Source organism: Suncus etruscus, chromosome 5 (assembly GCF_024139225.1).
Source record: "Suncus etruscus isolate mSunEtr1 chromosome 5, mSunEtr1.pri.cur, whole genome shotgun sequence".
Lineage (NCBI taxonomy): Eukaryota > Metazoa > Chordata > Mammalia > Eulipotyphla > Soricidae > Suncus > Suncus etruscus.
The window spans coordinates 57,058,626-57,071,834 of NC_064852.1; the positions used below are offsets into that span (position 1 = coordinate 57,058,626).

General features: G+C 35.1%; 1 protein-coding gene across 1 annotated transcript in view; it reads left to right on the forward strand.

Annotated features, from left to right (window-relative positions):
- NCKAP5 (NCK associated protein 5) overlaps positions 1-13,209 on the forward strand; it is a 564,957-nt gene that overhangs the window by 435,511 nt on the left and 116,237 nt on the right. The gene's annotated exons all lie outside the window — the stretch shown is intronic.

The following is a 13,209-nucleotide window of genomic DNA, read 5'->3' on the forward strand; positions in this document are numbered from 1 at the left end:
AGCTCCAGTGCTATTTCTTTGACTTTTCATGGAAGTTTTGAGTTGGCCACAAAAAAAAAAGATAGAAAAGATATAGGGACCCCAATCATGGCAAAGGCTTGAGATTATCAGGGAAAGATTACCTGCAAACACACTTTGAACCAAATAGTCTACCCATGTATTGCAGAAGGAGATAAAACTAGTTCCCCATGCCCACGCAGGGTATTCTAGTCATCACAGCCAGTTTCTGTGAGGTATTTCTCCTTCATGCCTTTCGATAAACTTTATTCAGTGTTTGGAAATGACTGAAAATTTCATTTTTAAAAAAATTTTATGTAGAGCCTATTCCAATCCCAACAAACATCTGAATATTTACCATAGTTATTCTGCAAGTTCTTGTAATAGACTTAAGTTTAAGCATGATGCTTATTTTGTTTTGAACTTGAGGCCAAGGCATGATGGAATGATTTATTCTAATTTGCTGTGTATATAGTAGACAGTAATGAATACCATGAAACTCCACAGATTTTTTTGGTTTCTAGTATAATCAATAGTCACTGCTCCTCTCTCTTCTCTGATTCAGGATACTTGGAACTTCGAGCTCTCAGCATTTTCCACATTTAATACCAAGTTGGTGCATTTTATGGCTGATTTTGTAATATGCCCCTAAATAGTCTATAAATGTAATTTATAGTAAACCTTGGATTTAAGATTATACCCCCCATCTTAATAAGATGACATATTGGTCATTTTATTTGTAATTGGGACTACAAATGTCTTAGAAAACAGCTGAATAAGCATAGTTTGAATAATAATATTATTCCAAAAGAAGCATCTTTTATTGTAGTTGGCAATGTAAAATGCTTAAGTTGGTATCAGTTCTGCATAGTTAGATAATATGCAAGTTAAACATTGTTTAACAACCTTCAAAACATGACACCAAGTTAAAACCCTGATGAGTCATCATTTTTCTATAATTAGATGTTCTTGGGTCTGTAAAATAATATGTATAAAATTAGAAGGTGAACTTTTCCAAAGGAACTAACATAATTTATGCATCCTATTATAGATGATCAAATATGAATATTAATATCTACACTATTCAACATAGTGCTAGTTGCCACTTGGGGCTATTTTATGTTCAATTCATATTAATTATAATCACATAAAATTAAAACTTTATTGTCTCTATTGTACTAGTCACATCTGAAAAGTTCAACAGGCAAATATTCTCTAGCTCACATGAATATTTCTATCATCATACAAGTGCTATTGGAAAGTGATGTCATCAGTATTCTCATTGTGAATAAATTTGTATCATTCATAACAGCTGATTCAGTTTTCCAACACTTATTTATTGTTTGTGTGTTTTGTTTTGTTTTTGGGCCACACCCAGTGACACTCAGTGGTTACTCCTGGTTATATTCTCAGAAATCACTTCTGGCTTGGGGGACCATATATGATGTTGGGGATTGAACCCAGGTCTTTACTGGGTCAGTTGCATACAAGGCAAAGTGTGTGTTTTTTTTTTTTTTTGTATGTTTGTTTTTTGGGCCACGCCTGGCAGTGCTCAAAGGTTATTCCTGGCTTTGTGCTCAGAAATTGCTCCTGACTCAGGACCATATGGGATGCTGGGACTTGAACCCATGTCAGTCCTGGGTCAGCCGCATGCAAGGCTAATGCCTTACCACTGTGCTACTACTCCAGCTTTCCAACACTTATTGACTCACTTTTCAAAATTATGCAGAATTATATTTAACTATGCCATTGAATGCTTGAGAGATAGTTTAATGTCTTACATGCAGCTCAGTTCTATCCCTAGCAGCATGTAGTCTTTTGAGCACTGTGCAAAGTATCTGCTTAAGCAGAGTTCTGGGAGAAGCCCCTGAGCATTACTGAGAATGATGCATCAGTCCCTCACCCAAATACATGAAAAAAAAATCTGTTGGTTGTAAGTAACATAAGCTGTTGGATGCTAGTAACATAATGGCTATCCATTTTTAAATAATTTAATCATCATATATCATTAAAAGTCTAGATGGAGATAGGCATGAAAGAGGTATAGCAGCTCAAGAATATTATACAATTTCATGACATTTTTCCATTGTATTAGTTGCCTTTTATTGCAAATATCAGCATCCACAATACATTCAAAGTACTCAAGAAAGAAAAAGAAAACAAAACAGGGAGAAGGAGGGTGGGAGGGAGGGAGAGAGAAGAGAATTGAGAGTATTTTATAAGTTAACCAATCAGGAAAATAACCATGAACATTTTAAAATGTTGATCCATCTCAAGACTAAATGAGATTCTATAGTTCAAATAGTTATTTCTCTTTTTCCCAAATAAAAAACTAGAACATCATTGTTGATATCCTGATAAGTCCAATGTTCTTCATTTTGTCTAAATTAAATCACCTATCTTCAGTATTTTATAATCATAGAATACTTTTAATCATGGTAAGTGAGAAAATCTAAATATGTTCTCTTTAATTCAATATCATAAAATTATCATAAAATGTTTTTGACAATAAAGAACAATCAGGAATTGTATAAATCAGATACTTCCTTGGTTTAATCAAAATGTTATGAGTTGATTACATGATGAGATATTGTTAAATATACCTGTTGTATTTGAAATTAAAACTTTATAAATTAAGCTAAATAATACAACTCAATCTTTTAAAACTTTTTAATAATTATTGGGCTTTATATTAAAAAGCAATAGGCAGATAACTGACTTAACCATCAGGAGTATGCTATTAATCATAACCACTTTATTTCTTGTGGTTTTCCTATTATAATAAATTCATCCTACATATTATGCTAGCTAATAGGATTAAATTCAAATAAAATGAACTCATATTTAAAACATCTGTTACTAATAATCATAAAAATGATCACTTTCATAGAGAAAGGGATTGAGATTTGTAAATTCTTTTATAGAGGAAAAAATGTCCTTTAAGAAATTTGAAGAAGAATCCAAACAGAATTATATGATAGTTAAGAAAATAATGCATGGCTGGAGCAATAGCATAGCAGTAAGGCATGTGGCTAACCCAGGATGGACCTTGGTTCAATTCTCAGTGTCCCATATGGTCCCACAAGCCAAGAGCAATTTCTGAGCTTAGAGCCAGGAGTAACCCCTGAGCATTACTGGGTGTGGCCCAAAACAAACAAACAAACAAAACCAAAAAAAGAAAAGAATGCATGATAGACTTTAACTAAAGGAAAGTTATTTCCCATGCTCTAAGTATTATACAGTATAACAAGTCCAATAACCCAATAGGTAAATGTCCTAGGGCTCTACCATTGAATTAAATTCCTTTATTTTCCTTTGTTGGACAGTAGGTGTTACGAGTCTCTACTCACTAAAGTAATCTGGTTTTCAGCATCAGAGGAGACCATGAAAAGGGAATAGACTAGCTCTGCAGGTACAACTATTTTAGTTCCTAGGGCTCTCCTCTCCACTTCAGGAATTGGCTTGATGTAATCATTCTATCAGTCTCTTTAAATGGGTCTTTATCAGTAGCTAAGATATAACACAGAAAGATAATTGGTGTTTCATTTTTTATCTAGTCACTATGAAATTACAAGTTATTCATGATTGGGTTTCAGGCATATAATATTTCAAAACAATCCCTTTACCACTTTCCTTAATCAGTGCCTTGCCTCTCCCATATCCCACTCAACAATCAGCGTCTACAAGAGGCACTTTTTTGTTGTAATGTTTTGCACTATGGTATATAATACTGCTGCTGATAAGGTCTCATACATAATACTTTACCACCTTTTCGGCACCACTTTCTTTGGATTGAACACTTCTCTCTGCCATAAACATTGCCCCCTCCCTAACCTATCTCCCAGCCCTTTCTACTGAATACTAGTTCTCATGTTCTTTTTTCCATTGTCTTGTTATATTCATTATTCCACCATTGTTTCTTTATATACCATATTTAAAATAAATTATTCCATGTCAGTATCTCTCTCTGTTTCTCTCTCTCTCTAATTAACCACTCAGAATGATGCTCTCCAGGTCCTTCAATGTAGCAGAAAATTTCATGACTATTCTTTGTTATGGCTGAATAATATTTCATTTTGTGTAGTGTACCAAACATTTTTGTTTGTTTGTTTTTGGGTTTTGGGCCATACCTGACAGTGCTCAGGGATTATTCCTGGATCTACACTCAGAAATCTCTCCTGGCAGGCTCAGGGCATCATATGGAATGCCGGGATTCGAACCACCATCCTTCTGCACGCAAGGCAAATGCCCTACCTTCATGCTATTTCTCCAATTTATCTATCTATTCCTAGACATTTGAATTATTTTCAGATTTTGGCTGTTGTGACTAGTACTGTAAGGAGCATGGGCATACAACTGTTTTCTGCATTTTGGGAGGGGAACTGTTGGCATATATTGCAAGAAGTGGAATTGCTAGGTCATTTGGAAGCTCAATTTCTAGATCTTTTAGGAATGTTCATATTGTTTTTCTGAATGACTAAAGAAGTCAACATTCCCACCAGCAGTGAATGACAATAGGTATTTAATAAGTATTATTTAACTTAACTGAATATATACCAGTTTACCATAATATTTACATTGCATTTTTAACTCTATTCTATTCTAGAGTTTAACTGCCTAACTTGATAAACTATGCTAGAAGCAGTAAAGAATTAATCAATTGCCATTGCGATTCTACATGTGAATCATAACAGGACTGAAGAAGAAGGGTACCTCTACTATATATGTTTAACTCATTTATAGTATGTAAGCAATAAAATCAGGGAATGGTATCAAACGATGACAAAATTTTGGCCTTGGAATACAAAGTAGTGGAGAGGAGGAGATAGAGGAAAAAGAGATGAAATAGTAGTGATATAGGACATAGGCAAAAGGTCTTGACACTTTGGTAGTAGTGAATATGTAGTAGTTGTATAGGCCAAATATATATGTTAACACTGCTGTAATCGTGTTACCTAAAGTTCAGTTCTTTTAAAAAAAGATATAAAGCAGGCATACTGGGCCAAATGTATAACAAGAAAGGTACTTGCATTGCATGAGGCCAACCAAGGTTTTATCCCTGATATCGCATATGGTCCCTAAAGCACTACCTGGAGTAATTCCTGAGTGGAGAGCCAAGAATTATTCCTGAGCTGGGTTGCCACCCCTCCCAATAAAACAGATAATCAAACACAGTGCTTGACACATTAAATGTTGGGTAGCTTGTGTGAAGTGGGAAGAAAAGACACCTTAGAGAGGGGAGTCACCATCTACTACTTTTACTTTTCTTCTAGCTTCTGCTCTAGGGGAATACCTGGGAAAGTTTAGGAATTATGAAAATTTGCTTTTAGCATATTCAAGGCTCAAAATGGGCAGCTGTGAGATGAAGCCTTCCTTCAGTGAATATGTAATGATATTTTTATTCCTTTCTGAATGAAGGGGCAGAATCTTTGATTCAAGAGTTAGGCAGAAGATGTTCGGTATCTAAAAGTTTTATCTGGAATTGAGTCTCCTCATTTTTCTATTATCTTTCACAACCAACTTTGAAATATAATGGCAGTCTTCAGGTTTGTACTGGCAAACGTCTTTCTAGTTTGAAGATAAGGGGAATTGAGGTAAATCAGTGTCACCATGGGTTACTAATTATATTATGCCCCAGGGAGTTAGGATTATCATCTTGGCAAAAGACATGGAAACTTAATAATTTTTATCTGCATGTTGATAGTCTTGATGGACAGAGATTGAGGCTTCTCTATCCCTAAATGCTTGCTGCTTCTTTGTTTTTCATGGTCAAGTCTTCTTAAAAGGATCCATTTTCTGCTTCTATTACACATAGAATTGTTTTTACAACTTCTTATAATCTAAACATATCGTCTATAATCCACAGTAGTAATGTTCTTGGACTGTAGTGAAGGCAAAGGAATAAAAAAAAAAGAAAAATGTGTGCTAGAGGCCAGCAGGAGGCAGGACAGGAGAGAAACTGGGGACATTGGTGGTAGGAAATGTTCACTTGTGAAGAGTATTTTGTACATTGTATGACTGAAACTCAATCATGAACAATTTGTTACTTATTCTGTAAACTACAGGCCATATTCAAGTGAAAATTAGCTGCACAGCAGTTCCTTCACCTAAAAGTTGACCAAATGGTTAGACTGATTTCAAAATAGCTGTGGTTATTTTTTCATCAGGAGATAAAGAGAAGGCTTTGTCGACTTGAGTTAATTGCCTATGTGACATGGACAGAAACAGCTATCATCTAGGTACTTACCTTCTCTGAATATAATCTACTTTATTAAAGTAGGTTCCAGAACTGCTGGAACCTACTTTATAAAAGGCCTGACATAATATTATCAGCAGTTATTATCCATATATGTATAGGCTTTAATTATCTGGATAATTGTTTTTAAGTGCAAGAACAGTTTTTATAATAGTTAATAGGATCAAGTTCAAATGGAAGTGAAAGAAATCCTAAAATACAGTGCTTTATGTATGAAAAGATGTCTTTCTACTACAAATGATTATTAAATAGGGCATGGTCCAGCTGATAGAACTAGGTTCAGGCTCCTGCTTTGGAGGTCTCTCTGTCTCCTGTCTCTCTGCTGTAGATGGTTTCTATTTCTTATGTCACTTTATGACCCAAGAGAGTAATTAGAAAGTCATAATCCCTAAATAAACACAACCCCTATGTTTACTTTTCCACCAGTAAAAGTGAAAATGAGATATAGAAGAAGGTGGCTCATTCTTTTCTTAGATTGATGTACTCCCATTTGCTTAACTTGGCTTCCATTTGCTTGGCTAATGGCATTCCATCATTAAAGATAATTCTGGACTCGATATCATGGAGTGGCTTCTTTCTTAATTCTAATATAAAATTAAGTAAATATCAGAGGACAGATAGATATCTTAGCTTGTTGTGCATTCCCTACAAATATTATTGCCTTGTTAAAAGCAAACAAAACTCTACTGCCATTTAAGAAAACAGGAAAATGCTTTTGGAAAATTGTTGCAAAAGAAAGAATTAGTTCGGTATTTTCTGTCTGGTTTCAGATTTGTATAATCGAAGATTACTGTTATTATTTTTACAAATAAATTAGCATTTTTTCAAAAATATTGGCCTTAGATTTTATTTGACACTGAAGCCTATGGAAGACACATTGGGAGCAAAGGAAGTGTTAACCTTGATAGAAAGTACTACCAGTCTCCTGCTTGGCCCATCTCAGTCTCCCTGTTGTTGTAAGTGACTTATGGGAAGTGCTCCAAAGATGGTTAGCTCCTTTGAGAGGGGGTCTATTGCCTTTCTCTCTCTCCCCACATCCGTAAGCACCAACAACAGTAACACCTATGGATTAAGCCAGGAGTAAACCCTGAGCACTATGAAATGGGACTCAAGCCCTCTCTTCCAACACTCCCAAAACTAAAAGTCTAAGAAATAAGATGACTAAAATCCACAAAATATTATATAACTTCATTTCTCTCTTCACCTTTCTCTCTAATTTATTAAATGATTTGCTTTTAATAAACCAGCTAGTTATTTTGCTCAAGCACAATTAACTAGTTATTTTATACTCAATTCTTAGTCTGGAAAATAAGTTATTTTGAATAATATATTGTTGCTATCTCATTCTGGATCATATCATTTATTTAGAAGTGAATACAGAAGTAAAATTTTATTTAGGAACTAGAAGGTGGGAGAGGGAAAGAACAACACATTTAAGAGAGAAAAGAAAAGAGTTTTTTTTCAGAGGTGAGAGATCCCAGTGAAGTAAAATAATGAATCACAAATCCCAGGCTGATTCAGGTGACTCTAGAGTGGAGAATGTATGCCAAGTAGAATTCTTGCCTTGCATACAGCTGACCTGTGTCCCATTCCCAGCATCCCATATTGCCCCCCCACAAGCTCTACCAGTAGTGATCCTTGAACACAGAACCAGGAAGAGATCCTTAGCACTGCTTAGATAGGATCAAAACAAACAAATAAACAAACAAAAATGTTTAAAAGGCAGACACTAGAATAAGCCCTGAAAATATATATCACAGTGATCAATAGCAAAAAAATGAGAATGAAAAACCACCTAAATATACATCAATGTTTAAAGTGTAATTTTAAAATATTTATACTATAGAATAGCATACAAAAGTAAAAATATTAATGACTTCAAATTCATATATTATCATAAACCTATCTCAAAGCAATGTTTGTTAAAGAAGGATATTACAGTGGAATATTTAGAGTGTGCTTTTGTATAAAGAGCAAAACTAACTAGAATGTTACAAAAAGCAAGTTTTTGAGTAACATGAAATTCAACAGTGCATTTATAAAAGAATAATAGTAGGAGAATGACGTGATCAGAAAGGTAAGAGAATGGTTGAAAACATTTTCAGTATTGTTTTGGTTATAGGTATTTTTATGAGGATACATGTTTTAATTAATCATTTTAATTGAATCACTGTGAGATATACAGTTATAAAGTTGTTGTTGACTGAACGTCAGTTATACAATGCCCCAACACCTGTCTTCCTTTACCAGTGCACATTTCCTGACCCAATGTCCCCAGTTTCCCTTCACCCTTCCCTCATCTGCCTCTATGGGAGATGTTTTTCTTCTGTCTGCTTTCTGTCTTTCTGTTTGTCTGTCTTCCTCTCTTTGTCTCTCAAATATGTCTTTTTCTCTCTTTTTCTTTTCCTTTTGTTTTAGGCACTATGATTTGAAATATTGTTACTGACAAGGAAGCATGTATATCACTTTACATCCTTCAGAAACCAATTCCTATGTAGAATGTATAAAGAAACTATAGTATACAATAGAATCTATGCAATGGAATACTACACAGAAGTTAGGAAAAAATAAAATATTGAAATGTGTTTTACATGGATAGATATGGTTTATTTAATGTAATTGTTTGAGTACATATACTTCCCATTGATAACCTATTTTACAATTTTTTTCTGTTGTTTGTGGGCCACACCTGATGCTCAAGGATCACTCTTGACACCACTCAAGGGACCATCTGCTGTGCTAGAGATGGAACCTGAGTTGGCCACATGCAAGGCAAGCACCTTATTGTTTATCCTATCTCTCTGACCCTCAGAATTCCTTTCTTAAGAAAAACATTTAGGGGTTGAATAAGCTTCAGTTTACCTTTTTAATTAAGCTACACAGCCATACACTCCCATTTTCTTTCTTCTTACTCTTTGATCATACATAGCATTCCTTTGCCCAGAAAAAATTCAGCACAGGAAATGAAGAAAAAAAAAACAGCAAAGCCTAGACTACCAATATAAAATTATCATCAGTTCCAAGCATATCAGATATTGAAGGAATACATTATAAGGAGAGGTTTGTGAGTTTGTGGACAGCTCTTAAATTTTGACATTGCCCTCTTTGTTACCATGTATAATTTCAAATTGCCCAGATATTATATTTAGACTGAACTCTTTGTGCCTTAAGAACTGGTCAAGTTGCTATTTTTTATTGCTTTTAGGTATGAAAAGCAGAGTGATTAAAAAGGAAAAATGGATGACTTATCATAAATAAAATGATCTAGTCACTTTTCACAATTCCTGAAAGCTTATTACTGGAAGACATTGTCCCTACAGTAAAAGCTCAATCATATAAACTTAATGAAAAAATACAATTAAGGTGATAAACACACTCAGTCTACATGGTTTCTCCATGATATGCTCATTAAGTCTGGTGAGTTTGAGTAAATACTTTAACTTGAGAGTGATGTAAAGAGCTAGAATAATAGATTAGGTGAGGGCTAGTGCAAATTGAGTTGTGTAATGAAATATGCAGTTAAAGAAAAAAAGGTAATATTGGGAAAGTGTATCCTAGACTATTCAACCAAGGTTAAACTCTTTCAAAAGAGAAATCTTACATTTTAAAAATGATCATTTTGAGAACATGTTCAGTGCTTGCCTAAATTTTTACTAGACAATTGATAGAATTTAAGAATGTCACTTAGTGAACTTATCTATGGCAAGTGTCTGATCTAACGTTTTGCAAACAATCAGATAAAAGGGTGTTGTTTGTTTTATCTTCATATTGTCATCCTTGTGTATCTAAAAACTGTTCAGGAAGAGAAAGAAACAACTGAAAGGTTACTAGGTTATGAAACATTGTCACAGCCAAAGCAGAAGCATTGAATCAATTTCCAATATGTTCCTTATGTAGCTAAACTTATACTCTGGAGATGTTATTGTTTGATTATAAAAGCAGGAAGAATTTGAAGAGAAACTTTCATGCCACTGTGATAAACAGTCTCTGCCTGTAATTCGATTGTGTCAACTCCCAAACGGAGGTGAAATATACTTTAAGGTTGTTTTCTGCCCATTTGAAGCTCAGCTACGTGTTTTATGTTCTACCTACAAAGCTCATTTGGAAAGACTCTGTGTCCAAGAAAACATTCGATGTAAGCATCTGGTGCCATGCTTCTGAATGAGCAGTCTGCATTTCCAAAGATATTTTTCTCTAAACATGGACTCATTCACTAAAATATCAAAAGCATTTATGTAAAACTCTACTTAAAAATGTGTCTCTTTATTTATAACATGTGCCATGAATGTACACAGTTACTACACCCCGCAATCACTAGAGTGTCTAAGAACCTCCACCACTGCCCCTAGGTCCCACGTACTGCTTAGTCATCTGAGTTTTGTAATCCAAAAGCAAGGCTTTCATCATTCAAGACTATCAATTCTTATATTTAGTCTCTCTGTATATAACAGATGAGTCGGGTCAACTAGAGTTGTCCTTTTCTCTCTGACTTATTTTGTTTAGCATGTCTCTTTCCTATATTATTTATGATTTAAACATAAATGTACTTCCCATATGCTATATTACAGTTTACTAATAAGGTTCAGTTTACCTTTTTAATTAAGCTGCACAGCCATACATTCCCATTCTCTTTCTCTTTATCCTTTGATCATACATAGCATTCCTTTGCCCAGAAAAGAATCCAGCACAGGAAATTAAGAAGAAAAACTAACATTGCTTTTTAAACATTATATATATATATATATATATATATATATATATATATATATATATATATATATATATGTTTTTGGGCCATACACGGTGACATTCAGAAGTTTCTATGACTATGTGCTCAGAAATCGCTCCTGGCTTGGGGGATCATATGGGATGCTGGGGGATCGAACCGCTGTCCGTCCTAGGTCAGACGTGTTCAAGGCAAATGCCCTACCACTGCACCACTGCTCCAGCCCCAAACCCATTGTTTTTAATAGTTATAAGAATGAGACTGTATTTTGAGGAAGTGAATGAGGTTGGGTGAACAAAGTTCAGTTTTGAATATTAGGACTTGATACAAAAATGCTTTATGTCTCTTTCCTCAATCCTCATTTAAAAGGACTATGGCTAAATACTCGGTTATGTTTTTCATAGCCCAAACCTCTTAACACTCTCTGAGGATGTAGGGTATATGTGAGCTTAACTATAATTGCCTTGCTTAACTTCCACTTTCCAGGAATCTGGAAGAAGGTAGCTCCTTTAATCAAATACCTGAGTAAATGAGAAAACTTGCAAAAACACAATCGAATATTTGGGGCAAGATTTGGACATAATTTCTTTTTTTTTTTTTTTTTTTTTTTGGTTTTTGGGTCACACCCGGCAGTGCTCAGGGGTTACTCCTGGCTTCATGCTCAGAAATTGCTCCTGGCAGGCTCGGGGGACCATATGGGACGCCGGGATTCGAACCGATGACCTTCTGTATGAAAGACAAACGCCTTACCTCCATGTTATCTCTCCGGCCCCTGGACATAATTTCTTACAGTAGTTTTATAACCATGTATTTGTTCAGAGTTTTGCATTTTTGAAAGAGGTTCTGTTTATTTCCTTATCTGAGATTCTCAACCCAGGGGTTGCTGCAGATAGGCATGATCTTCAGGTCTTCCCTTGCTACCAGATGTAAGGCATGTCCATGACTTTTTTTTTTATACTATTCATTCCTCTCTTTCGAGAGTTAGATGACTCTATGGCATTGGTGATGGCGTTTTAAATCAGAAAGCAAATCAAGCTTCAAGGAAGTGTTTTGAAAACAAATCTCGAGCTGGAGAGATAGCATGGAGGTAAGGCATTTGCCTTGCTTGCAGAAGGATGGAGGTTCGAATCTCCGCATCCCACGTGGTCTCCCATGCCAGCCAGGGGCAATTTTTGAGCATGGAGCAAGGAATAATCCCTGAGCACTGCCGGGTGTGACCCAAAAACCAAAAGAAAAGAAGACAAATCTCATTAGTTTCTTTTTTTTTCCTCTGCCACAATCTATGTATAAAATTAGTGTGTTCCATTCCATAATTAAAATTTTATTAAAAAACAAATTTTTACAGGGGTCAGAGCAATAGCACAGCAGGTAAGGCATTTGTCTTGCATGTTACCATCCGGATTTAATCCCTGGCATTCTGTATGGTTCCTCGGGCTTGCCAGGAGTAATTGCTGAGTATAGAGCTAAGAGTAACCCCTGAGTACCACCAGATATGACCCCAAAACAAACAAAAAAGAGTCTATATATTTTTAAGGTCACGAATTTTCACCTAGAGCTTCTGTCTGAGAAGGCTGTCTAAAGATGGGCAAAAAAGACCTGCTATGTATAGGAATTTATCAGAATAAAATTCTGAATTTCATAAGGTTTTAAACATATATTTACATAACATAACCTTTTCTTCCTTTTGTTTTGATCATTTCCCAGAGTAGCCTAAAGAGCATAACCTTACAGGGACTACTGCATTTGCCACCAAGCTATCCTAGATTTTGTCTGCCATAAGAAAGATCACAAGAGTGTATAAAGGCTGTGAGTCCATTATTTCAAAATATAAGTAATTTAGAAGCTGGAGTGAAAGCACAGAGAGTAGGGCATTTGCCTTGCATGTGGTTGCCTTGGGTTCAATCACCCCAATCCTTCCAGGAGTGATTATGGAATACAGAATCAGAAGTAACCCCTGAGTGCCATGTGATGTGGACTAAAAGCAAAAAGAAAACAAAAACAGATATAAGTAATTTGGATATTGTAAATGAAAGTTAGACACCCAAAAGTTTTAAGCCCATCATTTAACCTCAAGGTGATTATAAAGATACATATTGAAGACTAACATAAATAAAAGATGTATAGATTTGGTCTTATAGGATTGTAAGTCTCTCACATTTAAAAAATGGCTTAATCTGGCTTTTAATATTTCCAGCCTCAAGGATATAAATCTAAAGAATTGCCTCCCCTG